The following is a 25,854-nucleotide window of genomic DNA, read 5'->3' as shown; positions in this document are numbered from 1 at the left end:
TTCATATCTGCATGTAAGTGTTAACTTCTTCAGGGAAGGCTTCCCTGATTATCCTCCACTCCAGTCTCTAAGTTCCCCGTCATGTACTCCTACAGCCACCTGTCTGCCTTTTGTATCACTTAATCAGAATTTTAATTAAATGATTATGAGTATAACAATTTAAGATTTATCTCTCTCAATAAATGTTTTATTCACTATTGAATCCCCAAATGCCTATAACAATGGCTGACTCTGAATTTGTTAAATAAATGAACTAGCAAGTAAAACCTCCAAAATCTCAACGTCTGCTCTGGGGGAAAAGCTTATGCTTTGCAAGGTGAGCCCTTCATAACTTTCCTAGCTTCCTTAATATTGTGGTCCTACTAAGTGTTCAGGAGAAAGCAAACAAAATGAAATTATTACATAACTGGGTAGTTTGAGAAGGAAGAGCAGAAAGTAAAATTATTAAGCATCTACTACATTTCAGGGCTTGTGTTTCTCATTGTATCCTCAAATACCCTGCAATATAGAAGAAATTATTTGCATACGACAAATGAGGAAACAAAAAAGAAAAAGGACAGAGCATTAGGACATGTCAGTCCCTTACTCTGGAATTCAGTGTCTTCTTCTGTAAAATGGGGTTGAGGATGAGTGAGCGAGGCAACCCTTAAGGTCTGTGCCAACTCACTTTCCTTTGGAGGTTTCATCCCCTATTGTTTATTAGTGTGTGTGTGTGTGTGTGTGTGTGTGTGTGTGCATGCACATGCAAGTGCACAAAATCATCTTGGACACGAACTATGTCATTAGCATGAGTGCTGGGGCCTCAAACCCTCAAAGGAGGCACCTCGGATAATTACATTATGGAGTTTGAGGAGGGGTGTGTGTGTCCTGTGCACCCCGGGAAGGCTGGAATGTCTTGCTCAGCTTTTACTCTATTCCGTAGAAAGGATTATAAAGAGATTAGATGCAAATGCACTTAAGATTTGGCTGATTTGGGCTTGTATTTCCACACTGATGGTTGGGATATTTATTCAACCCGATATTTCAAGATGCTTTTCCTAGGTGAGAGCAGGCACTGCGATAAATGATAATGCAATCAGCAGCAGCAGGCAAGATGAGAAGATAATTGTTTGCCCCACCTTCTCTTTGCTGGTTCTTTAGATTTCATCAGTGTTTCCCCCCAAAGCTTTAGAATCACTGCCCCTAAAACTCTAAGGAGAAAATGAAATTTTATTCTAATGCACTGGGCAGTTGAGCCCCTGACATTTGCTAGAATTGCTTTAATCTTGCCCAAAACATCCAACTGGAAAGAAATAGGAAAAAAAAATGTTATGAGCTGGGTTTAACAGGCAGGGACCCACTTCAAGAATGGGTCTGAGGTCTTTTCTCATTCCTGGGGTCATTCTTTTACTGGGCATTAGCATTTTTCCAGGAGGATATACAAAATGTTTCAGTTCTTTGACTTTTGCAGGTGCATACAGACTGTTAGATGAGATTGGAAAACTTGAAGCTATTACGCAAGTTGGAGAAATACCAGAAGAACATTTTAAATGGAAAACAGGGACCAAGAGAGATTATATAGAGGAGAACGTGAGAGGAAGAAACACAGGAGTGGTTGTGGATCTGTGAGGGCATGATGGAAACTGTCTTAGGAGATCCAGTGATAAATCCATAGCTCTCTGTTCTAAGCACATTAAGTGTGTGAACTCATTAACCCTCACAGTTACACTATGAGTTTGGTACTATTTTTATGTCTATTTTAAACATGAGGAAACTGGGTTCCAGAGAGGTTGTGGATGCTGTCCTGAAACCTACATGAGAGCCAGTGCTCCGTACTGATTTGTTGTCTCCTTCTTTGGTAACAGCAGTAATCATTACAGCCATGACAGCATTAATCACAGTGGCTGCAATTCATTGTTTACCATTAGCCAGGCTCTGTGCTGAGCCCTTATGTAGGGCAATCCTAGCAGATGCCTCACAAGGGTGTAAATATTTTTATTCCAAATTGTACAGGTGAGGAAACAGGTGAGAGGAGGTTAGTTACATTGGCAGAGATGGCACAACAGAGCCAGCGCTTAACCCAGGACTGCCTCAGCCCGAAATCCATTGGTCATTGCATGGTGCCCTGTGTATTGTGGCAGGGCCAGCACTTTTTAGGCAACAGCTTACCCAGCCCAGGGCTGATCATTTTGTCTTTTTTCATCTAGGGACACTGGAAAGTAGTCTGCTCTTCTCTTCTTGCTTCTCATGGCTGGGTCTCTTGAGTTATCCTTGGCAGCTGTGTAGTAGGCACACAGACCAACAAGCATAGAGGAATAGAGGCAAGGAAGGGGAGGACTTAGAGTTATGAGGTTTTCACTTTTATTTATAAACTCAAAAAGGGCTGGAATTACATGATATTTATTTGCATACAGCTTTGTGATGTACAATGTATGTTCACATGCTCTATCTTTTTTGATCCCCACGTAAGGCTGTGAGATGGACTTGATTTATTAGTCTTGGTTTTAGGCTGAGGAACAAGTCCAGGAGGTTCAAGTGACTCATCAGGACCACACAGCCAGAAAATAGCAAAGTCTGTTCCTGACTCCAAGTCAGTAGGTTTTGTCAGTCTGTGTTGTTGTTGGAGAGAACAGTCAGGAGACTCATGGACTAACACAAAAGGAATGGATGTGAGAGCAGGCAAAGGTTTGGACCTGCCTTGTCAACCCACAGGACAGGTAGCCCCAGTGGCACAATGGCTCTGGCAGGCAGACAAACCCCAGGATGCTTAAACTGGGATCCAGGGAGGCTTATGTGAAATGTCCAAAATAGACCAGTTTATGGAGACAGAGAGTAGATTAGTGGTTGCCTAATGTTGGAGAAGGGTGGGAAGGGGAAAGGGAGTGACTGCTAATGAATACAGAGTTTTCTGGGGTCAGGGGTGATTAACTCTTCTAAGACTGATCATGGTATGGTGATGGTTGCACAATTCTGTAAATATGCAAAAAACCATCAAAATTGTAGCAGGGAGGGCTAGTACATGAGGAACTCCAGGCTAGGAAGCAGGAGCTATTTCCTGCAGGCTTTCTGGTCCATAAAGCCTCTGGAAGCAGACGCTGTTTACTTCTCACCAGGCAGTAATTGCTGTTTCTCTGCCAGTCTCCATCGCCCTTCTTTCTGTTCTGGCCTGGCAGGTGGTGCTGGAGGGAGAAGCCAGAATGAGAGAACCTCTTGTTGCCTGGGCCTAGGTTCCCAGTGGTGACTCCCTTCGGCCCGCACCACTGCTGGAACCCTGCCAAGCTCTGCAGCCTCCCCACAGCCTCAAGCCCTGAGATCCGGCATGGCCACCAGCCTTTCCCTTCTGACCCAGGACATATCAAGCCCAGCCTGAAAAGCAAACGCCTGTCCAAAGACTGCCTGCCAAATAAGAATGGACATAGCCAGTAACAACACATTCTGGGGGCTGTGGCCAGAATTCTGCACATTGCCCTCTGGGTCCCTGCCTAATGCCTTTTGTATGCCAGCCCAGTCTTTGACATTGCTTTGCATGGACAGGTTCCAAAGGAAATAGATAAACTCTCTGTTTCCCTTCCCATCAGGAAACCACTTCATTCCCTGGAGAGCTCTCTACCTAGGAGGCTCTGTTGGGACTCTGAGGGTGGAAAGAGGGGAGGGTCTGATCAACTCTGAGAGCTGGGGGCTGCAGGGAGGGTGGCAGTTTGTCTTCAGGGAAAACAGCCTTGCATGGGCTGTAAAGTGAAACTCATAGCTGGCAGCTTGCTTTCTTGGGAAGATTCTGGGTACAGAGGCTGGGGCTTAAATAGAGACAGAGACTAAAACTGGCCTCCAGGAGAGGAGACTGAGTAAGGTGGGCAGTAATGGTAAATGCCTCTGAGATGCCAACTACCAATGGCCCATGTGTCTGGGGAGAACCAGAGAGGTAGGCTACATGGCGGGGAGGGAGTCAGGGAAAAAATTTAAAAGGAAGGGTCCCATCCCCTGCTGGTAGGCTAAAATCACAAGGTAACTGTTCTGCATTCACATTTTATTTTAGGATCTTAGAGTGAAAGCTCAATTAACTAGAATGGGGCAAAATGACTAATTGGAATTGCTGAATAACTCAGGACCAGGTGGAAGCCACTTTTCTGTTTCAACCTTTGCCGGGAGAAAAGAAAATGTTTGAAAATAACTTGGTCTCCTTCTCCTGGTCAGTGCTGGAGAGGGTTTCCCAGCAGTGTGTCTTCATTCTGACATGCCACATAGCCCTTCACAGGCATGCCGCCAGACTACGCAGATCAGCACGATATTGCATTTTGCAATAACTGAATACTTGTGCTGTGACACTGGCTTGGACGATGCTACAAAGAGAGAGATACAGCCCGTAAAGAGGTAAAATAGTGAATCCCTTTGATTTTCTTGAGATATATGAGAACTTTGCTTTGGAAATATGTAGGGGAGCCCAAGAAGGACGATACGCAACTCTACCTGCACAGAGACCGGGGCTGTGTGAAGGGCTGACTAGAATCTTGTGATTTCTGCGGATGCATTTCTAGACCATGCGTGACAAGTGTGATGACCGGGCATTTTTATAGAAAGGGCGAGACTTGCTTCTGCTGCAGCAGTGGTGATGTTATTCTTGCTGACTTGTTTGGTGGTGTTTCACGTTTCTTTATCTCTTCCAGTGTGTCATCCACAGTTTTGGCATTCAAAGGGGTGTTGTTCTCAACCAGAAAAAGTTGAGACACACAGGTGTTGAAAAGCAAGTAGAATGTGGAATGACCCCAATCTTTGCAGTGGCTATTTGCATGGAAAACTGTAGAGTAGGGCTACTTTGGGAAGCCTGGCTGGTTACACAGTCAGATCCCAGGGTGATGGCACCCTGGTGTGGCTGCCACACTCCTTTCATTGTGCATCAGCAGCAGGGCATCTCTGTGGAGGGGACGGAGTGGTGTCCTGGGCCAGGGTGTGGCCTAAGGGGATCTAGTGGTGTAGACAGTCATGGGCCCTGTCCCCATCAAGCACAGGGATGCTTGGCACACTATGTAAATCTCTCCCTTTTAATGCTCCCATTATTTTCGTTTCTTTTGTGGGCCAACTATTATGGGTTTACTTGGATCCTCCAAAAAGCTATGTTGAAGTCCTAACCCCTAATTCCTCAGAATGTAACCTTGTCTGGAAATAAAGTCGTCACAGATGTAATTAGTTAAAATGAGGTTGTTGGAGTGGAGTGAGCCCTTAATCCAATATGACTGGTATAAGAAAAGGAGAGAGACACACACGGGATGGGCAACTCTGTGCAATGAAGAGGCAGAGATTGGAGTGATGCAGCTGTACACAAAGGATGCCAGGGCTTGATGGCCACTACCAGAAGCTAGGAAGATGCAAGGAAGAATTCTACCCTGAGCTCCAGAGGAAGAACGGCCCTGCTCACACCTTGATTCTGGACTTCTAGCCTCCAGAAATGTGAGACAATAAATGTCTGTTCCTTTAAGCCACCCAGTTTGTGGCAGCCCCAGGAGACAAACATGCCAGTCTCTACCCTGCCCCACCATTTCAGCCTGATCTGTATATTTTCTTTTACAATGCTAAGATTTGCACAAAAGTTGGCATCCAGGCCTGCAGGCTGGGGGCTATTCTGCCTCCTCATGATGCTTTTGTGCAGCTCTGCTCCAGGGTGTATTGTGTTTGTCTTGGAGGGTGCCTCTAGCAGGAAAATCTTAATGTTCTCATTTTCAAGCTTGGAGGGAGACTGTTGTCCTCAGTACTAGAACAACAATTCTGTTCACCCAGGGTTTAAGTAATATTCTCTCACCAGATCCTCTCAACACACATTCTGCAGCTCTTTAACATTGCGGTTTTTCTGACCTTATTTTTACCGACATTTTAGGTGAAAATATGTATCAACTCCTCAACCCAATTCTCCCCTTTAGGCCACAAGATTCTCCACACAGCCTGGAAGCTACGGGAATGACCAGAGTACACTTTCTCCGCATCTCAGAGAGACCAACTCACCAGCTGCTTTTATCCCTGACATTTTATTTGAAGGTGTGTTTGACATTTAACCTTAGGGGATGGTCCCTAAATCCATTATGCATTTACTGCCTTGGTGGGACTCACAAAGGAGAGAATTCTGGGTGGCAGGCCAGGCTCTGGGAGAAACTTCCAATGCCAGGCCAGTCTCCAACATTGATTTACTTCATGTTCTCTGGAAGTCTCCTGCCCACAGCAGCTGCTCCTTCAAAGGGCGAAAAGTTTTGGACTCATGAGTCGAACCAGAAGAGATGGCTGTAGCCCAGGCAGGTCCAGGCTGTGCTCTGGGCTGAAGCAGGGGCATGAGGAGGAGTTTTTGGGGCCTCTGAGCTGTTTAATTCTACTCATCCACACTTCATTTCAAAATGGTGCAAGGTGACTGGGAGTTTAGAAATCTAGGTTCTCCTTCCCAGCTGAATGTATGACTTTGTAAACTAGGAAAACAGTAATAGTTAAGAGGATGAGCTTTGGGGTTTGGGTACCAGCTCTGAATATGACTAGCCATGTGATTCTGGGCAAATTATATAACTTGTATAAGCATCAGTCTCCTCATCTGTAGAATGGATGGAGTGGTAGAGCGAGATATTCTTAACCTCGTATAGCCAGTGTGGAGAATACAAATTTTCATATTTATAAAGCACATAGCACAATATCTGGTACACAAGAGTAAATGAAAGCAGGCATTATTTTTCTGGGCAACTCACTGTGTATCTCTGGACCTCTCTTTTTCCATCTATAAAATGGGAGCTCACAGCACTTACAGCTCAAATATTATATTCTATGCCTGAGAGGGAACTTGCAGCCTCCCTGTCCTCTACATCAACCATGTATTGGCTCTACTTCTGTCTTTTACTTTGCCATCATTTTATTTTTAATTGTATTTTTTTCCTAAACATGAACACAATTTTTTAAGTGTAGAAAGCACAAACATAGAAAAAGAAATTTAAAATTCTACAATTTCAGAACCAGAGAGCATTTTCCAATATAACTTTCCAGTTTCTACATATCCTTTTTTCACTTTGTAATTTCATGTGAACATCTTCCCAGATGCTAATTGCTCTTCAGCAGCATCTTAAATAGTTTGACAACCCAGAGTACAAAAGCCTTGAAAATTATTTGATAAAATATATATTATGGATACTAGAATAGTTTCCAGTTTCCCCTTGATACAAATAACACTGTAAAGCAGTTACTGCGATTCAGGAAGTGATGCTGGAGGCTTGGGCCAGGTGGAAGCAGGGTGGGGGTGGGAAGTGCTAGGACTGTGGTTGCTTTGAAGGTAGAGCCGGGAGGATTTGTTGGTTGATGGGATGAGGCATGTGAGTGACAGAAAGGAATCAAGGTTGATTCCAAGGGTTTCAGCCTGAGCAACTAGAAGAATGGGCTTGCCATTGACTGAGATAGGAAAGGCTGCACGTGCAGCAGGTTTGGGAGAGAATAGCAGGAATTTGGTTTTGAAGGGTTACTGTGGAGATTTCTTTATATGTGCAAGTGGAGATGCCAAATGGGCAGGTGGAATTATAAGCATGGAATTCAGGAAGATGTCCTGGCTGGAGATATAAATTAGGATGTCATCAATGTGTAGAGATGGACTTAAAGACTTGAGATCAAATGAGATCTCTAAGGGACTCCAAGAGCTGCAGAACACAGAACAGCTTCTACCACATGATGGGGATCTTTTGTCTTTTTGCTGCAAGTAAAAGGTGACATAGGCCCCTCTTTCTCCTAAGCCAATGGTGTGGAATTGAAGTTTGAGCCCCACAGTACCAAATGAACTGCCACCTTTCCTAACAACTCTCATCCCCAAAGTCCAGAACTGCTACCCTCACTAACAACACCGTGGGCAGGAAATCACAGAAGCCTTTCTCAGCTGAGGATAAAAGAGGCTTAAGTTGTGAACACTTTTAAGGCTGATTTATTTACAGCCTATAGGATTGTGCTAATTTGTGCTCCTTTGTTAATTCTTCACCACAACTCATCTCTTTGTTACAAGCAAAAATGAGCCATGTCTACTTTCCCTGTTTTGTTTTCCTTTGGCTGATGTTGTGGGACAGGAGCATGAGGGTTCGGGGGAGATGATAGAATGCACTTGCAATTTTGGCTAGCTCTATTTTGGTCCCTCTGACTGTTCAACAACCTCTGCAGAGAGAGAGTGGGAGAAATAAGGACTGCAATAAAGCCAAGGGGCTTCCTGCTGGACTGGTGTTTCCACCTAGATGAGGACCTGAGTTTCCAGAGGCTGGGCAACAGACCAAGGTCACCATATGCAACATACCCAAGTATTCATGTCAGCAGCGGGGTTTTATGAAATTTCAGTGAACAAACAAGAAAGACACAATGGTAGATGAAGTTATTAACAGAGTTAAAAAGATGAAATTTCACCTGGGCATGGTGGCTCACACCTATTATCCCAGCACTTTGGGAGGCTGAGGTGGGAGGATCAACTGAGCCCAGGAGTTCATGACCAGACCAGGCAACATAGCAAGACCCTCTCTCTACAAAAAAAAAGTAATAACAATAATAAGATGAAATGGGTTTTGCAGAAGAGAAAGGATGTGGGTTGGTGAGAAAGTAGCAGAAGGAATCACTGCTAACTCCCTTTTCCTGGCCTGCGCAGTCCACTTTCTTGGTTTCTCATGCCTCTTACATGATCCGTTTAGAGCCACAGTTTGCAAAAACTCACAGCCACCCTAGTGAAAGCCTGGAGGTTCTGCGTGTGGGCGTGCCCTGGCATGGTGTTCCTCCTTTGGGGGATTTATTTCCCTGGTTTAAGTCTTTCTGGTTCTGATTCTGAACTCTCACACATCCTGGTTCTGATTCTGAACTCTCACACATCCTTGAGTGGAATCACCAAACCTCTAGAGTTTTGATTTCTTCAACTTTTAAATGAGGATAATGATACCTCCTTGCAGAACTTTTGAGAAGATTAAGTAAAACTGCCCAGAAATTGCCCATCTGTACCTGGCACCTAGTTCAGTATCATGCACCCCAAACTGACACCAGTCCTGCCTGTCAGGAAGTGGCCAAGTTATTTTTAGCCCTGCAAGGAGGAGGTGGTTGAGCACCAAAAGTTCAGGAGTCATTCCAGAATTTCAGGATAAGCCCCCAGAGGCAGACTAGGCTCTTGGCCAGGCTTATCCAGATACTGCATCATGCACCAGTGATACACCAAACAGCCAGAGGAGGCTCCTAAAAGACTGGTTCTCAGTCAGGGTTCTGTGGTTCCCACCCTGGTGTCCCCTAAGATCCTTTGCAGGTAAGAAAGCCCATTAGGATCAATGGGTAAAAATAATCTTGTTATAGCTGAGGATTTCTACTGATAGAGACATGTCTGCAAAACCAAACATGGACTGAGCCATAGCATTGGGGAACAACTTTGCATTAAGATGGAGGTATAGAATGGCGTCCAGCCTGTGCCATAGAAAGATACTATGTTTGCTGGGAGCAATAGAACTGTGCTTTGTAAAAATACAAGAGGGCATAGCTGGGGCAGTAAACAGTTCCTCTCAAACAGCAGCACAGAGCTAAAGAGGGACAGAGAAGTAGGATGAATAGAGTGGGCTATTGACTTCTTCCTTCTGGGCTTCAATTTCTTCATTTGGGCATGGAAAGATTAATGGATGTTCAACCTTCCTGGATAACAGACTCCTAAGGGAATCTCATCAAAGCTTCATTCATTCAGTCATTCAACCATCCATTCATTCAACACACATTTTGTTATGCATCTATGATGTTCCAGACCCATGCTAAAGGTTGAGATTCACAGGGAGTAAAGGGGAAACAGCCTACCCTTACCTTGGCTCAATTGACTTCGATTCTGTTATTTAACATTCAGCCCAGGAAGCTCTCCTGACCCACCTCTTCTCTTTGGTTAGATCAGGTACCTCTATCCCATGCTGAGTGCTGCACACCTGCCATCTGTGCACAGACTGGACATTACTCCACCTCCAACCAGATGTAGAGTTGTTCTCCACGCTGCACTGCAGTCCGTGGTCTGCTTTACAGCTTGGCTGTGTCAGTAGATGTCCTGAGTTAGAACAAAATACCCTGCCTTTTGTTGGGCTTTTCCTTCACAGCTGTAATTAAATAATCATGTAATTAGTTCATTTGCTTGATCATTCAGCAAACATTTATTAGTTGTTTAACATTCCTCTCATCTGATAAATGAAAGCAGAGATCACATCTGACTTATTCATTCCTGTGTTCCTGGCATGACATGTAAGAGCTTACAGAGTATAACGATAATAATTGCCCTGGACGGAGTATTTGCGCCCCTACTCAAAATGCCTATGCTGAAATCTTAACCCTCGATGTGATGGGATTAGGAGGTGGGGCCTTTAAGAGGTAATTAGATCATAAGGGTGGAGCCCTCATGAATGGGATCCACATCCTTATAAAAGGGACCCCAAAGAGCTCCCTACCTTTTCCGCTATGTGAGGAAACGAAACGATGAGATGAGAGTCTGCCACCCAGAAGAGGGCCCTCACCAGAACTTGGCCATGCTGGCACCCTGATCTGAGACTTCCAGCTTCTAGAACTGTGAAAAATAAATATCTGTTGTTTATAAGCTGCCCAGTCTATGGTATTTTGTTATAGCAGCCTGAAGTAAGCAATATTAACAACAATAATAATAATAATAACAAGAACAACCATTCAACTTCATTAATTCATAATTCGTTCCCCAAATCTTTGTGGAACACCTGCCTTCTACCACCAAATACCAACCAGGCCTCTCAGGGCAGGCTTCCCAGGTGCCTGGATAAAATGATGAACAAGGCAGGAGCACAGCTCTGCCTTTGTGCAGCGTGGGCTCTCTTAAGGTGCTTATTGTGTGCTAGGGGCTGTCCTAACTCTTTATGCCTTATTTAATCTTCACGTTTCCTTTTAACATGTGTGCTTTCATTATCACCATTTTATGGGTGGAGCAAATGAGGTACAAAGCAGTAAGTCCCTTGCTCAAGGCCACAGAGCTGGGAGATGGTAGAGGCAGGGTTTGAACCCTGATGATGTAGCTCTAGCTACCTCTGCCACCTAACAGAGCGCGTGCTCTGTAACTAGTTGCTGAGTGAATGAAGGAATGACAGAATCCCCCTTTTCCAGGTTTGACATTCAGGAAGGCTGCCCCTGCCTTGGCTTGAGATTCAGCCCGGCACGTCGATGCACCATGTTACCCCTCCCATCTCATTTAAGCAGATGCTCCAGGCTGAGGCTGGCAGGCTGGAGCACTGACCTGGAGGAGAATGTCCTTCAGCAAAGAGCTCCATGGAGAAAGTGAGGCAAACTGTGTGATCAGCAGAGGAGTGATGATTCCACAAACACCAACTGGGCCTCTCAGAGAGATCCTGGGCCTTCTCTGGGAATGCTGAGGCTGGAATCTGTGAAGCGATTTTGAGAATTCAGCTGCAGCATGAACCTGCTAATTAGGGGTTGTGTTTATTGTGTTCTACATAAAGCAGATTAGATTAACTAAGCAAGACGGAAGCATTTTGAGGGATAACTCTTTCTCTCTGGCCCAGGCTTTCTTTAACTTTACTCTTAGGGCCTGAAGGCACTGAGGTCCTTTCTTTGCTGGACCAAAGGAGACAAGAGTGTTTCCTGGCAGGGCGCCCAGAGCTCGACTCTCCTCCACACTCAGGCAGCCGCTGACCACAGGGACCACTGGAAGGATATGGCTGCCTCTAATCCTTTTATTGCGATGCACTCATAAACAAACACTCGTGGGCATTTTACTAGACAACAGCCCAGGAGCTGACATCAGCTCATTTTCAGGCACGCACGGCCAACTACAGATGAATTTTAAAATGCTGCTGAAAACTAGAAAAGTATTAAACGACTTGCCAGGGCGGAAGGGAAGAAGCCATGGGATGCCCTGCCAACCCCGAGGCAAAATCTGCCCCATGGCCTATGGGGCCCACTTGATTGTCTCTGCCTCCCTGTCCCATACCTCATTGTACCTGATTGTCTCTGCCTCCCGATCCTGTACCTCACTGTGGGTTTCAGCCACGCTGCCTGCTTTCCATTCAGTGACAGCTCCTTCCTGCCCCAAGCTCTATGCAAATACTGTTTCCACTTTCCCTCCTTCCTCCTCTCCCATGCTGTAGGGCTCCCTCCCCTATTTTACCCTATCTTTGGAGACCCTAAGCTAAGGCCTCTCATAGAGGACATGAGCTCCCTGGGAATATCAAAGACAGCTCAGATTTCAGGAAGGGGGAACAGGAAGATGCACTTTGCCAAGCGAGGGCCCAGTGGTGTATCTCTAGGTACCTCTGGGTACCAGGTGCTCTGCTGGTCTCAGTCCCAAGCTAGCACTCACAGGAGGCAGGGGCGTGGGCCTTGGGAGAGCAGAGGCCACTGCTGGCTGCCATTACCATTTCATTACTCATCTGCTAATTGTGGCAAATGGGGATTTTACAGCTCTCTTGGCCCGAGCTGTGGGCTGAGGCAGTGGTTTGATGGAGAGGGAATGGAAGACCAGCCTTGGAATCTTTTAAGAAGGCCCATGTGCCTGCCTATCTGGTTCATTTGGACCCTGCAAGCCTGCATTTGGGTCCAACAGCCATTTGGCCATGAGGCAGGGCGTGGTGATGGGCCTGGGAACCCAAACACTCCAAGCTGAACCCTGCCTCTCCCCATCCAGAGAGAAGTCTTCCACTTGGGTCATTCATAGTGGGTGGCCAGTGGTTGCCGCTGGATTTAGAAGAGTGATTGAGTCATGTGCTACTGCTGGGCAGACCCTCTGAGAGGAGGGTGAGGGAGCTGTGAGGAGACACCAGGCTTCCTCTTGGAGACCATGGACCCAGAGGCCAGTTCCCAAGTCCTAGTAGCTGTGAGCCACAGCAGCAGAGAGCCAAGCTTTGAGGAGAACAGGCTCTAGAATCCACAGCCAAATTGGAGCTGGCTCTCTAAGTGATGGGACATTTAGTTTCTGAGTTTTGGGTAAGATGAAATTAGATAATGTACATAAGTGCTCAGCAATAAAGGATCCAGTTATCGGGGAGGGAGAAGAAAATTCTCACGCCCTGTGCAGCGCACAGTTTCATTCTTGACCTATCTTATGTGTTAGTGGGGATATTTGAGGAGCCCCTTATCCTATCTGCAGCTCTGTAATACTAACCAATAATTATATCTGACATCAGTGAGCACTTATTGAAGTCCAAGGGCTTCAGTCTTTTGCGTCTGATCTTCACAACCATCCTGCACATAGGCCTTCTGAGATCCATTTTCCAGATGAGGAAGCAGGAATGAGAGGGAATAAATAATGTGCCAATGGTCGCTCCAGCGGAGATGCAAACCCAGGACTGTCCCTCTGCATGGCTCTGGACCAGGGGTCCTCTAGACCCTTCCTTTCTCTTTGGCCACTATCATTCAATCACTTTTGTGAAGAACTGTAGCCAACTACTGTCTCTCCCACCCTCTGCTCTGAGAGGCAGAATTTGGCAGGGGCTAAAACTGGGGTTTTAGAGTTTAGGCAGATGGGTTTGGATCCAGCTCAGTGGCCTACTCGCTGCATGGCTTGGACAGTCATTTGCCCTTTTGGGGCCACACTTTTGTTTGTAAAGTGAGGATAAGACCTGCTACATAGAGAAGTCACAAGACAGTAAATGAGCGCAAGGACTTACTGGTGCCCGACATATGCCAGATCCCACTTGCCTTCCTCAAGGATGGCTGTGCCGCTTGGAAGCCACCACACAGCCTCCCTCTTCTGCAGAACAGCAAGAAGGTGGGAGGCAGGATCGAAATGAAGCCCATTGCACCCCTCACAAAGGCATTCCCCTCCCTCCATTGTCTCCAAGCCCACCACTGGAGGAGGAGTCCACTGCCTTATTCTTTTTGATAGAGAGAGGAGTGGTCCAGGGAGCATCTGTTTCTGTGTTTACAGGAGTGTGGCCCCCAGAGGTTTCTGATTTTTAGCGATAAACAGCTTAGAGGATGAGGCCCCACACCTTCAAGAGGCTCACAGTGTCAGCAGTAAGGGGCCAGCAGCAGTGACCCCACCTTCTTCCCTCCTCACCAGCTGGGGGTATCCAGAGTGCCCCTGGCCCCCGCTGGAACCCATGAGGCCCTCCTCAACCTCCTCACCACTGGAGTGTGACTGGTGTGTGTCCAGCCTTCAGATGGTCACTGTCACCACCACTGGTACCTTGTGGCCAGCATTTGAAGTGTTGGACATGCCTTTCTTCACTGTGATACAATTTTTCTGCATAGGAGAAAAATCATGACACTTCTGAATAAGGGAGTTGCTGTGTTATTCTGTAGAAGAGAAAATGCTCTGTCCAAGCTGTTGTTTCACGTCTGTTCTTAAGAACTGTCACTGTAATTCCCCAATGTCAACAGAATCCTGATGGCATGGCTGCCTAGAGCTCACGTCCTCCACATACCAGCCCCAGCCTACCTCCGGGGTCTTACTTGCAGTTATTATTATTGGGAATAATGATGGCTGTTGAATAAAATAATCATATCATCCACAGCTGAGGACTCACAAGGCATGAGGCCATCTCCTAAGCACTCGACTCATTATCTCACTGGGTTCTCATCGGAGAATTCATCCAGAGGAAGCAGGTGTTAGGTCCCATTTTGCAGTGAGAAATCTGCAGCCAGGAGAGGATAGCTCACTTGTCCCTGGGCTCCTAGACTTCAAAGCTGAAGCTTGTGCTGCTCTGTTGACCATCACTCCACACCCAAGGCTCCCATCTCCTCCACACAAACTCCTTCTCCAGTGAAAACCGCCTCCTGCCCGGTCCTCCTGTGTGCCTTTCACATGCCCTCCTCATGCTTGTCAGGCTGTTCCCTTGATCAGGAAGGCCTTGGGGAGCAGCGAGGTGAAATGGATGGGGCCCAGGCTCTGCAGTCAGGAATAGTGCATCCTTCCTGTTCCACTTCCCAGCTCCCAAACTATTTAAGCTTTCTGGGCCTCAGTTTCCCTACCTGGAAAATGGGAAGATGTCATGTCCTCATTGATTTGGTGAGGCAACATACACAAGACATCTGGGTGGTGGCACTGGCTCACCTGTTGAAGTTCTGCCTGAAGTTGGAGGCCCACTTCTGCTTCCTCTAGAGCAAGGCCTTCTCTGACTAACTCAGTCTGGTGACATTTCTTCTTCTTCCGAGCCACTCTTCTTCTTTTCCTCTAGGAAGTCCATGTGGCATGAGGGCAAGGGCCCCCACATTGACTTAATGCCATCACTTGCACATTGCAAGAGCTTGATCAAGGTTTGCAAAGCAATTGCTCTTCAGGACTCGTCACCATCTGCACCCCACCTTCTTCTCCAGCATCCTCACTCTCTATACCCCAATGTCTTCACTCTTCACCTCCCATTGCCCACTCTGAGCCTCCTGTATCTGACTCCCTGTGTCCCCAGACATTGAGGTTCTCTCTTACCTCCTGGCCTCTCTGTTTATAATGTCTTCCTTCACTTCTTTCCCTGGGTAACTTCTGGTCTTCCTTTAAGATTTAGCCCAGGTGTTTTCTCCTCCTCCAGGAAGTCTTCCAGATACTCCAGGCTGGTTAGATACTCCTCCTCTCCATTCCCACAGCCTCTGACTTCTCTCTTAGCACTTGCCAATCAGTATTTGTCCTGTTTGTTCACCTCTCTATCTCCCCTGCTAGGATATGATCCCCTGAGGGTAGGGACCCTGTTGTTGTCATCTCTGGAGCCCTGGCATTTGACATGGTGGCCACCACAAAGCCAGTATTTGTTGAGTAGATGGATGACTGGAGGAATGAGCACCTAGCTGAAAAATTCTGCACATCTGCCACTTGGAGTATCTGCCGGTTGGGTTATGCAACGTCTGTGTGCGTGATGTCACTTGGCCACCTTTACCTTTGCGTCCAAGAGACTTTGCTAGCTTGTAAGGGAATGGGACACAGTACTACAGAGCTGTGTGTAAATCTGCATGTGCATTCCGTGCCTCCAATTCAAACCTTGTTCATTAGTACGGCAATTAACAGCAGAGCCTAATGACAGATGGCCCGGCTCTGCACCTGAACCCCTGGCTCCTTGGCAGGCTTGGAGCAAGGCAGGCACGTCTGGCATGGTTGATGTTTTCATTGATCTAGTGAGTTCAGCTCCCAGGGCTGCCGGCTATGGAGACGGTGAGCTGACATCAGTGCTGGCATTGGTTGGGGGCTGGGCCTAAAAGGGCCAGGCTTATAACAGACTCTTGGAAAGCTTGCAGAAGTTTGGGGACTTTATTGTTTGTATCTTTTTTTTAAGATATTAATTTCACATTGGGAAGTCCCAGCACCCCACTCTCAAATTTTCCTAAGCTCTAAGGACTTCCCTAGGAGACGGTGTCTCTTTCTTGCTAATTCTTTACAAGTTTCTGGGCTTTCTACAATCGTTATTTAGGACTGTGATATCCAAGCCCTTTGGCTTCAGCTAACAGACACTTACAGCTTAGTGTTTAGAGTGGTATAAGATCAGTGTTGTGTAAACACAATTACATTTAGCAAGTTTGGAGACATGGGTTTTTTTTCTTCCTGTTAATCCCGGGTTTGAATTGGCTTCCTGGTTATTACCCTGTGAATGACATTCGTTTCTCCATAAAAGAAATATCAAATTAGTGTTCAAATTGTTGTCTGGGTCATAAATTCAAGCTAAAGTGCAGCGTCCTAAGCCAGAGTGGATTTCACAGAACTGGAGTTCATTAGAGCTAGAAAGGATCTTTCTGTCCAACCCATGTCATTGACAGATGGGGAAACTGGGCCCCAGAGAGGTGCATTGATTTGCCCAAGGACACACAGCAAGCAGGTGGCAGAGCTGAAGCCATGCGTTGGTCTCCAGTGGCTTCTTTCCTACACCATGTTTCAGATCATCAGAAATGCTCAGGCTTTGCTGTGTGCCAACCCCAAACCACTCTAGCATGAATTTCTTAAGTAGTGTTGGATATGCTTCCTTCAGCCTGCCACCAAACTTGGTCTGAGTGAAATAGAAGAGGGGGCGCAGGCAGAGGAAGTGAGGACTACGGTCTATCGTTAGTGATGTGGAAACCACACATCTTGTTTAGGAAGGTGTTGACAAGTCTGTGTGCCCAGGGAGCCATGCAGGGGAAGAAGGTTAGAAGGCTGGGGAGTCCCCGAGGTAGTAAGCAGCTTCAGTGAGAACCTGCCCATCTTTGCAAAGTGGGCACTTCTCTCAGTGAGGGGGTTGCGGGCAAAACTGCGGGGATAGTTTTGTTCCCGCAGAAGAAGTGGTTGGAGAAATACCCATCACATCGTGGAACAGTGCCCTCATTCTGCATTTTCTTATCTAGGAGACAAAAAATGCCTCCTGGAGATAACCTACCTGCCCTCCCTTCCTTTGAGGAAGTTTAACCTTTCTCCCTCATTGATATGGAATCCCAGGTATTTATCTGATGACCTGCTGAGATTGGTAGTTCAGGAAAACCAGTCTTCAGGCTTATGGGCAGCTGGACGAGTATCCTAGGGTGGAGGCCCAGGTCTCAGGGATAGGTCCCACCTCTCCTGATAATGTTCCCCGCCTCCCTGTCAGGAGGTGCAAAGGTTTGGGTGGGCATTGTGAAATGTTGCCCCAGAAGAAGGGTTCCTTCTCTCTCAGCATCATGCTGAGAGGTCCACACACGGCCCTACTGCCACAGTGTCACGAAGGCAGACCTGTCCTTTCTGCCTTGTCTTTTTAAAAAAAATCACCCCAGGGCCATTATAGCTCCTCCTGGTTCCTGATTCACTGTGTATTTTAATCAAGCATAACTCTTAGAATGAGCAGAACATGACTTCATTTTTGTCTCTCAGTGTTTTCTTCTCCCCTGCAGTGAAAACTCAAAGAGGGCCCACAATGTTTTTGCCCTCTGTTAGGTAAGATCTTGCATAACTTGAAGTCACAAAACACAGTCTCAGTTCTGTAATTGGAATTCCCAGTCCTGTGTGCTAATTCCAACTCTGCATTTGAATTGGAGATCAATCTTCTCCCCTTCTCTTTATAAAGTCAGCTTCAGAGCCAGCCTTGTCTCAGGGGAATGAGTATGATTGGCCTCTTATATCTTTCTCTGTTCTTTTTTCACCCATTGTTTACTCACTGCACACTCCAGGATTGGATGAAGAAGAAGGGGAAAAGAGGGAAAGACAGTTCTTAATTCCCTGGTGTGCTTGTGCTTATTGGCAGACTCTTAAAACCCACTCTGCAGCAGAGGTCTTTCCCACTTTCTCAGAGTCCCCAGGATGGCTGGGGAAGCTCTCCTACAATCCCCTGACCTGGCTGATTGCACTTGATCCTGAGGCCACAACTGGCTTGGCAGCCCCTTAGGAAATCTGAAGTTCATTCCAGCTTTCTGCTGAGGTCCGTTACTTCCCTGGGCCGACTCTTTCTGTTATACAAAGTCCATATCTGGAAAATGCCATTTTTGTACCCACAAACCTTGGGAGTAAGGTAGTGGTAATTCTTCTTCATCCCAGCTTTCCTTCTCAGGTCAACATTCCTGAGGATGTCCCAGGTCCCTGGCGATCATGGCTCCTTGGCTGCTGCTGGGGAGAGAGAGTTGGTTTATTTCTCCATGCTATGGCATTCTTCTCCAACCCCCCCCACCCCCACCATCTCTATTGTTTATCTCTCTTGATATGGTTTGGCTGTGTCCCCATCCAAATCTCATCTTGAATTGTAGCTCCCATAATTCCCACGTGTTGTGGGAGGGACCCTGTGGGAGATAATTGAATCATGAGGGCAGTTTCCCCCATACTGTTCTCATGGTAATGAACAAGTCTCACGAGATCTGACGGTTTTATAAAGGGTTTCCCCTTTTGCTTGGCTCTCATTCTCTGTAGTCTGCTGCCACGTAAGACGTACCTTTTGCCTTCTGCCACGATTATGAGGCCTCCCCAGCCATGTGGAAATGTGAGTCCATTAAACCCCTTTTTCTTTATAAATTACCCAGTCTCAGGTGTGTTTTTGTCAGCAGCATGAAAATGGACTAATTCATTGCTCTTTCTCTCTCTCCATCTTTCATTATCTCCCAGCCGATAGCCACACTCCCTTGCCTTTAACTTTCCCAAGTCTGTATCAGGCACCAGTCCAATGAGCCTCAACTTTCCAGTGGACAGACATCAGGCTCTCCAGCCCATTGAAACTGCTTTTCCTAGCCTCAACATGGTAGCACCATGCCCCACCCCCACCCCTGTCCACTCAGCAACTCTCTCCACATCCAGCACTCTCTTGAATTTATCAGACGCCAACCATGAACTTCTGCAGCTTGGTCTCTCACAGTATTTTGCAAAGTATATGATGTCTTTTTGTCTGTCTTAGGGTCCACACACTTGGAATGCACTCTGACTTAGGCTCTTGATTTGCATCTGGGGTGGTCCCTTCTGAATGGTCAAGCCCACCTCCCACCAGCACTCCTACAGAGGGGAATTCTACAGACCTCCCTGCCACTTCCTTGTGGGGTTGAGGGTGCAGCCAAGTCACAAGGAGATAGCTCCCTGCCCTGACACACACACACACACAATCCTGGGAATCAGGCTGCAATTGTTTCTCTTAACAAATGGTAGGGACATGGCAGTGGGGAAGTTTTCCCAGAGCTTTGTGAAATCAAGCCACGTTCCCTGCTCTGTGGTACACGGCAGGCATGAAGGATTAATAATTTTTGTACCGAGGAAACATAGCACACTCCCAATGCTTCTTCTCTCACCCCAATTTCATGTTTTTAATCTGGGAGGGGGCCATGGAGGGAAAAAGGGAAAAGAAAAATGGTAGCAGAAAAGGACGTGGTTTGAGGAAGATCTTTTGCATAAATCTCCTGTAAATCAGCCATCATGGACCCTGGGCAGTTCTTTTCATGACCTTCTGGTCTTTGCCTTCCCTCATCCCCAGTAATTTTTAGTGATAAGGAGCATTTTGCAGTTTAGGGACACTGCTGAGGGAACAGTGTGCCATATCTCTTATTTTTCATCCTTTACTGAAACTGCAGGTGAGTCCATTTCTCATACACAGTGTCTGACTTTCAAAGACCGGAAACCCCATCATCTCACTGCCAAAACAGGGATGGACTCCAGCAGGTGCACAGAGGCGGCTGGAAGGCATTTACCAGCTCCCTTCCAAAATGAAGCTAGTTTTCCTTTAGCCTTCAGGCTGCCAAGTAAAAAGTCTATAAAACAGTGGTTCCCAGATTGTTGAATTCCCAATAATATTTTTTAAGAATGGGAAGGCTGGGCATGGTGGCTTATGCCTGTAATCCCAGCATTTTGGGAGGCTGAGGTGGGCGGATCACGAGGTCAAGAGATCGAAACAATCCTGGCCAACATGGTGAAACCCTGTCTCTACTAAAAATACAGAAATTAGCCTGGTGTGGTGGTGCACACCTGTAGTCCCAGCTACTCGGGAGGCTGAGGAGGGAGAATCACTTGAACTCAGGAGGTGGAGGTTGCAGTTAGCTGAGATCATGCCACCGCACTCCAGCCTGGTGACAGAGCGAGACTCCATCTCAAAAAAAAAAAAAAAAAAAAAAAAAAAAAAGAATGAGAAGAAACTTATTTTGCCAAGAAAAAACACTAAAGAAAAAGAAACCTAAAAGTTAACATCCAGCACCATTATTTTATAAAAGAAAGGGCATTTTGGCACGCGTGTGCACACACACACACACAGACAAACACACACACACTCCAAGTCGGAAAGAACTTAATCTCAGAATAAACACTAAAAAAATTAGATTTTTGTATAAAAACTCCCAATATTGTCTTTATTTTTCTCATGTTATTGGTGCCCCATGAAAACTTCACTGTAGTTTGTTCCTCGGATTAGCTCTTGGAAAGCAGGAGCTGAAGTTACTGAGTTAGTCATAAGGTTAAGAAGCATTTAGATCTACAGCTACATCTCATTGCATTGACTAACATTAACATTTAACACACATGCATGGTTGTCTAGTTCTTGCGGGCAGTAGATTTAGTGCTGGGGGTACAGCTGCTCCCTGAGAGAGTGTGTACTTGTGTGAAAGGACATGGAAGTGACACCTCCTCTGGGAGGCCCCCCAAATACCACCCCAATTACAGTGGCAGTTGAGACCCGCCCCACCCCATCCCCAGTAATTCTCTAACATGTCACCTTTCTCTTTTTCTTTGGAACCCTTACCTGAATGGAAATTACCTTGTTTATGTCTTTATGTCCTTTGGGGCCTGTCTCCCCAACTAGGATATAAGTCTCAGGGGTGCAGAAACCTTTTCTGCCCTAGTGACCACTGGAGCACCAGCACAGAGGTCCAGGGTTCCCCTTGGTGGCTGATGTGGGGTGGAAGTTGCTGAGGGAATAGGACAGGGCACCCCCTTGTCCTGAGCCCCTCACACAGTAACCTCTTCAAATCACTCAGTGACCAGTGAAGAGACCAGTGGGCCTCCTGCCCTACATAGGTGTTCTAACTTCTGAATTAGTTGGGTTCCAGTCACAAAGACAATTTAGAGTGGAACACAAAGCGTAGCTTTTCTTTACAGAAAGAAAACATCTTTTTTACTACCATTTACCTCCCCCTCTAGGAGTGTGGGAGGTTGCTGGAAGGTCATGGGATATTTCGAATGGAAAAATCAGCATTTGTCTATCTCCCTTCCCCCAGTGGAAACCATTGGCCCAACAAAGCACACTGGTGGCAGCTGGAGGGTCAGAAGTCCCCTGACCAAGTCACCATTGTCGCCACTGGAAATGGTGAGGAAGATCACTTGCAGGCGGGACCATAGCCTGGCATTAGCATTCTGGTGACCCCGGCAAGGAGGCAGTGTGGGGACTGCCTCTGCGTGGGGTGGGGTGTGATTGTTTCTTAGGAGGTAGCTGTAGTTACAGGACAGCCTTTGCAAGCTCCTACCACTGTGTGTATCCACAGGCAGGCAGGCTGGCATGAAGCTCAAAGCAGCACCCTGGGCATCAGGAGGCAGGGACTGAGCTCTGTCAAGTTAGATGGTAATAATGCAAGGTAGCATTTGCTTAGAATTGGCTGTGCCCTATGTGCTTTACACACATATCATGCGCACCAGAAGGGCTCACAGCAATTGTATGAAATAGATGTGGTCATTATTTCCTCTTCATGCCTGAGAACACTGAAGCTCAGAGGGGTTAAATGGCATGGCCAGAGTCACCCTGCTGATGGATGGCATCACGTGGACTCGAATCCAAGTCTTCCCGCCCCCAAAGCATGGACACCGCTGTGCTTCTGCTCTGAGTTCACCTTCCACGGAAATGTGCTGTGGTTTTGTGACAAGCTCCAGAGCTCCGTGGCTAAATGTAGAGGTTGGAACAACAGTAATAAAGTAATAAATGATAAAAAACCAAGCACCTGCTATACGTCAGGGACTGTGCACGCACTGTATGCACATTAACTCAAAACAGCCCTGAAAGGTGGGCCTAATTCTTCTAATTATACAGATTAGAAACAGGCTGAGAGTTTAAATGAATCTCCCAAGTCCCACAGCCACGAAGTAGTATATTCAGAATTTGAACTCAGGTTAGTTTGACTTCATAGCCATTGCTCCCTTGAAAGCATTATCCTGTGAAAACTGATTCACTCAACAAATATTTATATATACTTCATTTATCAACTAGTATTTATTTATTAAATATCAATATGTATTTCAACAAGTATTTATAATATTCATCCAACAAAGATTACTATTATTTCTATGTATTTATGTATTTATTGCCTGGCATATAGTAGGTACTGAAGAAATATATAGACTATTCTAGAAAGTAGGGATTAGGCACTAAACATGACAGATAAAGTCTTTGCCTTCATGGGGCTCACATTTTGGTAGGGGAAACAGAAGATAGACATGGAAAGAAAGAAATATATGTAATAGCACCTAATTATAGGTTACTTTAAAAATGCACCAGAGTAAGGAGGCAGGGAGTGATTTGGGCAGGGAGCTAGGGCTGTTTTAATCACAGGCTCACTCTGGCTGCTGCTCTGAGCCAAGACTGTAGGTAGTCAAAGAAAAGGGGGCCAGTTAGGAGGCAATGGAGATAATCTAGGTAAGAAATAAGAAGTTCTTTTCTGCAGATAATGGTAGCAGATTGGTAGGAAATGATTGGATTCAGAATTTATTTTTAAGTGAGCCAGCAAAATTTGTTGACAGATTGGATTACAAGAGAAAGAAAGGAGTCTATGGTAACTCCAAGATTTTGGCCTGAACAACTGGAGGGATGGGATTGCCAGTTGCTGAGACAGGGGAGACTGAAAGGTTGAGAATTCAACTGGACTCACTTGTGTTTGAGATGTCTATTACCAGTCCAAGGGATGTGTTGAAAAGCCATTGTGATTTTTGAGTTTGGAATTCAAGGGTGTGTTCTAGGGGCAAACATGTCCAATATTTAATCAAATCAAAGAGGCCACTGACTATAAGACCATTATTTTATTTACTACCAAGAAAAAGCACTGTCCATTAAGCTAGGACACACTGCAACTTCAGAGATATTAAAATGTGGAAAAAATGTTGGTTTAGAATCAATGGGATTTAGTAAGTTTGGGAGTTTCCAGTATATGGATGGTATTAACAGCTGTGAGAGTTGAGGAAATCACCAAGGGAGTGGTAGAGGATAAAGGGAAAGAAAAAAATTAGGTTGGGGCAAAAGTAATTGTGGTGTTTGCCATTAAAAGCAATGGAAAGTAATAGAAGTATAAAGGACTGAGCACTAGCACAGCAAATTTTTGAGCAGGGAGATTCATGATCCATTTCGAGCCCAGTGGAAAGTTGGGCAGTGAAAGGTCTTTTCTGGAATAGGAGCCACTGTGGAGCTGCTCTGCAGGGCTTTGGTCTGGGGATTCAGGACTCACAGATGGCCAGAATTGTAACACAGGGCATCATCCAGCACTAGCTGCGTGGCATTGCCCAGAAAGGCCAAGCTTTTCAGCTCGCCTGGTTCACTGCTGGACTGTTTTCTCATCAGTAATATGCGAGTATAATGTCTACTCTACCATCTCAAAACCCAGAAAACAAGTCCATCTGTTTCTTTCTCCAGGCCTCAGCATCTGCATCTATAAAATGAAGAGTCTGGACAGGGTGATTTCTAATTCCTCTTCCAGCTCTGGCATAACAGTAATACTAGCTGCAGTACTTTGAACATCTACTAGGTGATTTATATTAATATAATCACTAATCATCATAAACAGCCATGTATTATGATTCCCATTTCACTAATGAGGCAACTGAGGCCAAAAAGGGAGCAGGCTACTCACGGTGGTGGAGCCAGGCTGCAGGCTAGAGTTATTTCAGGCCAATGGCTTAAAGCCCCCTGCCTCCCTGCTGGGATTGATGCATAATTCTTGAGCTAAACTTACTAGCATGTGGCTGGAGCCCAAGGGCAACCTCTTCTTATGATACAAGGCAACTTCAAAGGGTTGTCTCACATACAAGGGGAACATAGTTTGTCTCTGGGGACCCTCTACTTTCATGGGAATGGAGTGTCCCTGCAAAAAGGTCAACAGAAAGGAAGGCAACTGATGTTGGAGTGTAGAGGTAACTCATCCCCAATCTTGTGGACTCTGGGTTTAGTGCTCTTTGACCATATTATTTGCAAGTAAAGGACCAGTGTCCACACATATTGGTACTGAATGGGATTCCCTTGGTCAGGTTGTTGTGAGAACGTTTCCTGAGCTAGAGGTGGAAGAAGGAGAAAAGTGGGTTGGAGTGAGTTTCAGTGATGGGAGAAAGCTGGTTGTCAGTCTAGGACTAATCAAGGAGCTGAGTAGAGTCAGATGCATCAACCAGGAATATAGTGTAGACTGGGGTTTCTTAACCTCAGCACAATTGACATTTGGAGCTAGATATATCTTTGTGATGGAGGACTGTCCTGTGTATTGTGGGCTATTTAGCAGCATCCCCGGCCTCTACCCACTAGATGCCATTAGCAACAACTCCCCATCCCCAGTTGAGATGACCAAAAATATCTCCAGTCATTGTGAAATGTTCTTGGGGTGCAAAATTATATCCACCCCCTTCTTCAAGGCTAACAAACATTGGTGTAAACAATTCTCTCTCCCTCCTACAAAGGCCATTAGCTGACCATGTCCACGCATGTCCCAGCTGTCAGGCTGGGTGTTCCTAGGCATTTTCCTCCCTCTGGCATCCTCCTGCAGGGCTGGGTGAAACCCCAATGAAACCAGGTTCTCCCTGTCTTTTCAGTAATTGTCCTCCTGGAAATATCACGTACCGAAACCTTCTCTGAGACATGCACTTTCTCTACCCCCACCCCCTCTGTTTCTGTCTGTCTCTCTCTCCCCTCTGGGAACTATCTTATCCACAGACACACTGAATTGTTTTATCTCAGGACATTTGCACTTGCCGCCCCACACCACCCATGTGGCTCCTCTTCATTTGGGTCTCCATTTATACAGTCCCATGTCATAGGCCACCTTATCATTCCAGTTACTCCTTACTGCATCTCTCTGCTTAGTGCCTGCAGAGTGTTGGCCAACCCCTGGTAGCATCGTGTTTATTTGCTTATTTGTTTATTGCTTATCTCCTCCCTTAGACTGTGGGCTCTCAGAGGGCAGGGACCTGATCTAGTGGGACCTGATCCAGTTTGTCCCCTGCTGTACCCACAGTGCAGACTTCAGTGCATGGTTGTAATCATGGGTCCAACAGCTTTGGTGAACACATGTTGAGCACCTACTCAGCAGCATCAGGCTGTGTGCTAGGAGCCGAGTTGAATAGCACAGTCCCTGCTTCCTATGAGCTCAGTGTCTCATGGAAGGAGAGCAATCAAAGGGGTGAGAGAGAGAGAAGTGAAGGAGCACAGAGAAAGGAACAAGTGAACCTGTCTTGCAGATGAGGAAAGGTCTTCAGTTTGAGGAAAGGAGGATCACACAGTATCTGCAGATGCAAGAAGATACAGGGGATCATGGATGGCTCCCAGGGAGTAGGGAAGGAGCAATGGCATG

The 25,854-nt window shown here is 46.2% G+C and overlaps 1 protein-coding gene and 1 long non-coding RNA gene across 2 annotated transcripts in view; one reads left to right on the top strand and one right to left on the bottom strand.

Annotated features, from left to right (window-relative positions):
* The window catches only part of NAV2 (neuron navigator 2), a 780,691-nt gene that overhangs the window by 170,881 nt on the left and 583,956 nt on the right, over window positions 1-25,854 (top strand). The gene's annotated exons all lie outside the window — the stretch shown is intronic.
* LOC116476435 (uncharacterized) lies at window positions 2,323-15,560 on the bottom strand. The gene is made up of 4 exons (XR_004250216.2): window positions 15,368-15,560; window positions 11,219-11,363; window positions 9,873-10,064; window positions 2,323-3,158 (listed from the first exon to the last, which is right to left on the bottom strand). It is a non-coding gene; the product is annotated as an uncharacterized LOC116476435 (long non-coding RNA).

The sequence above is a fragment of the Hylobates moloch genome, unplaced genomic scaffold (genome assembly GCF_009828535.3).
Source record: "Hylobates moloch isolate HMO894 unplaced genomic scaffold, HMol_V3 SCAFFOLD_11, whole genome shotgun sequence".
In the NCBI taxonomy this organism is placed as follows: domain Eukaryota; kingdom Metazoa; phylum Chordata; class Mammalia; order Primates; family Hylobatidae; genus Hylobates; species Hylobates moloch.
The sequence above is the reverse complement of the archived record's forward strand: the minus strand, read 5'-3'. Positions and strand labels throughout refer to the sequence as shown.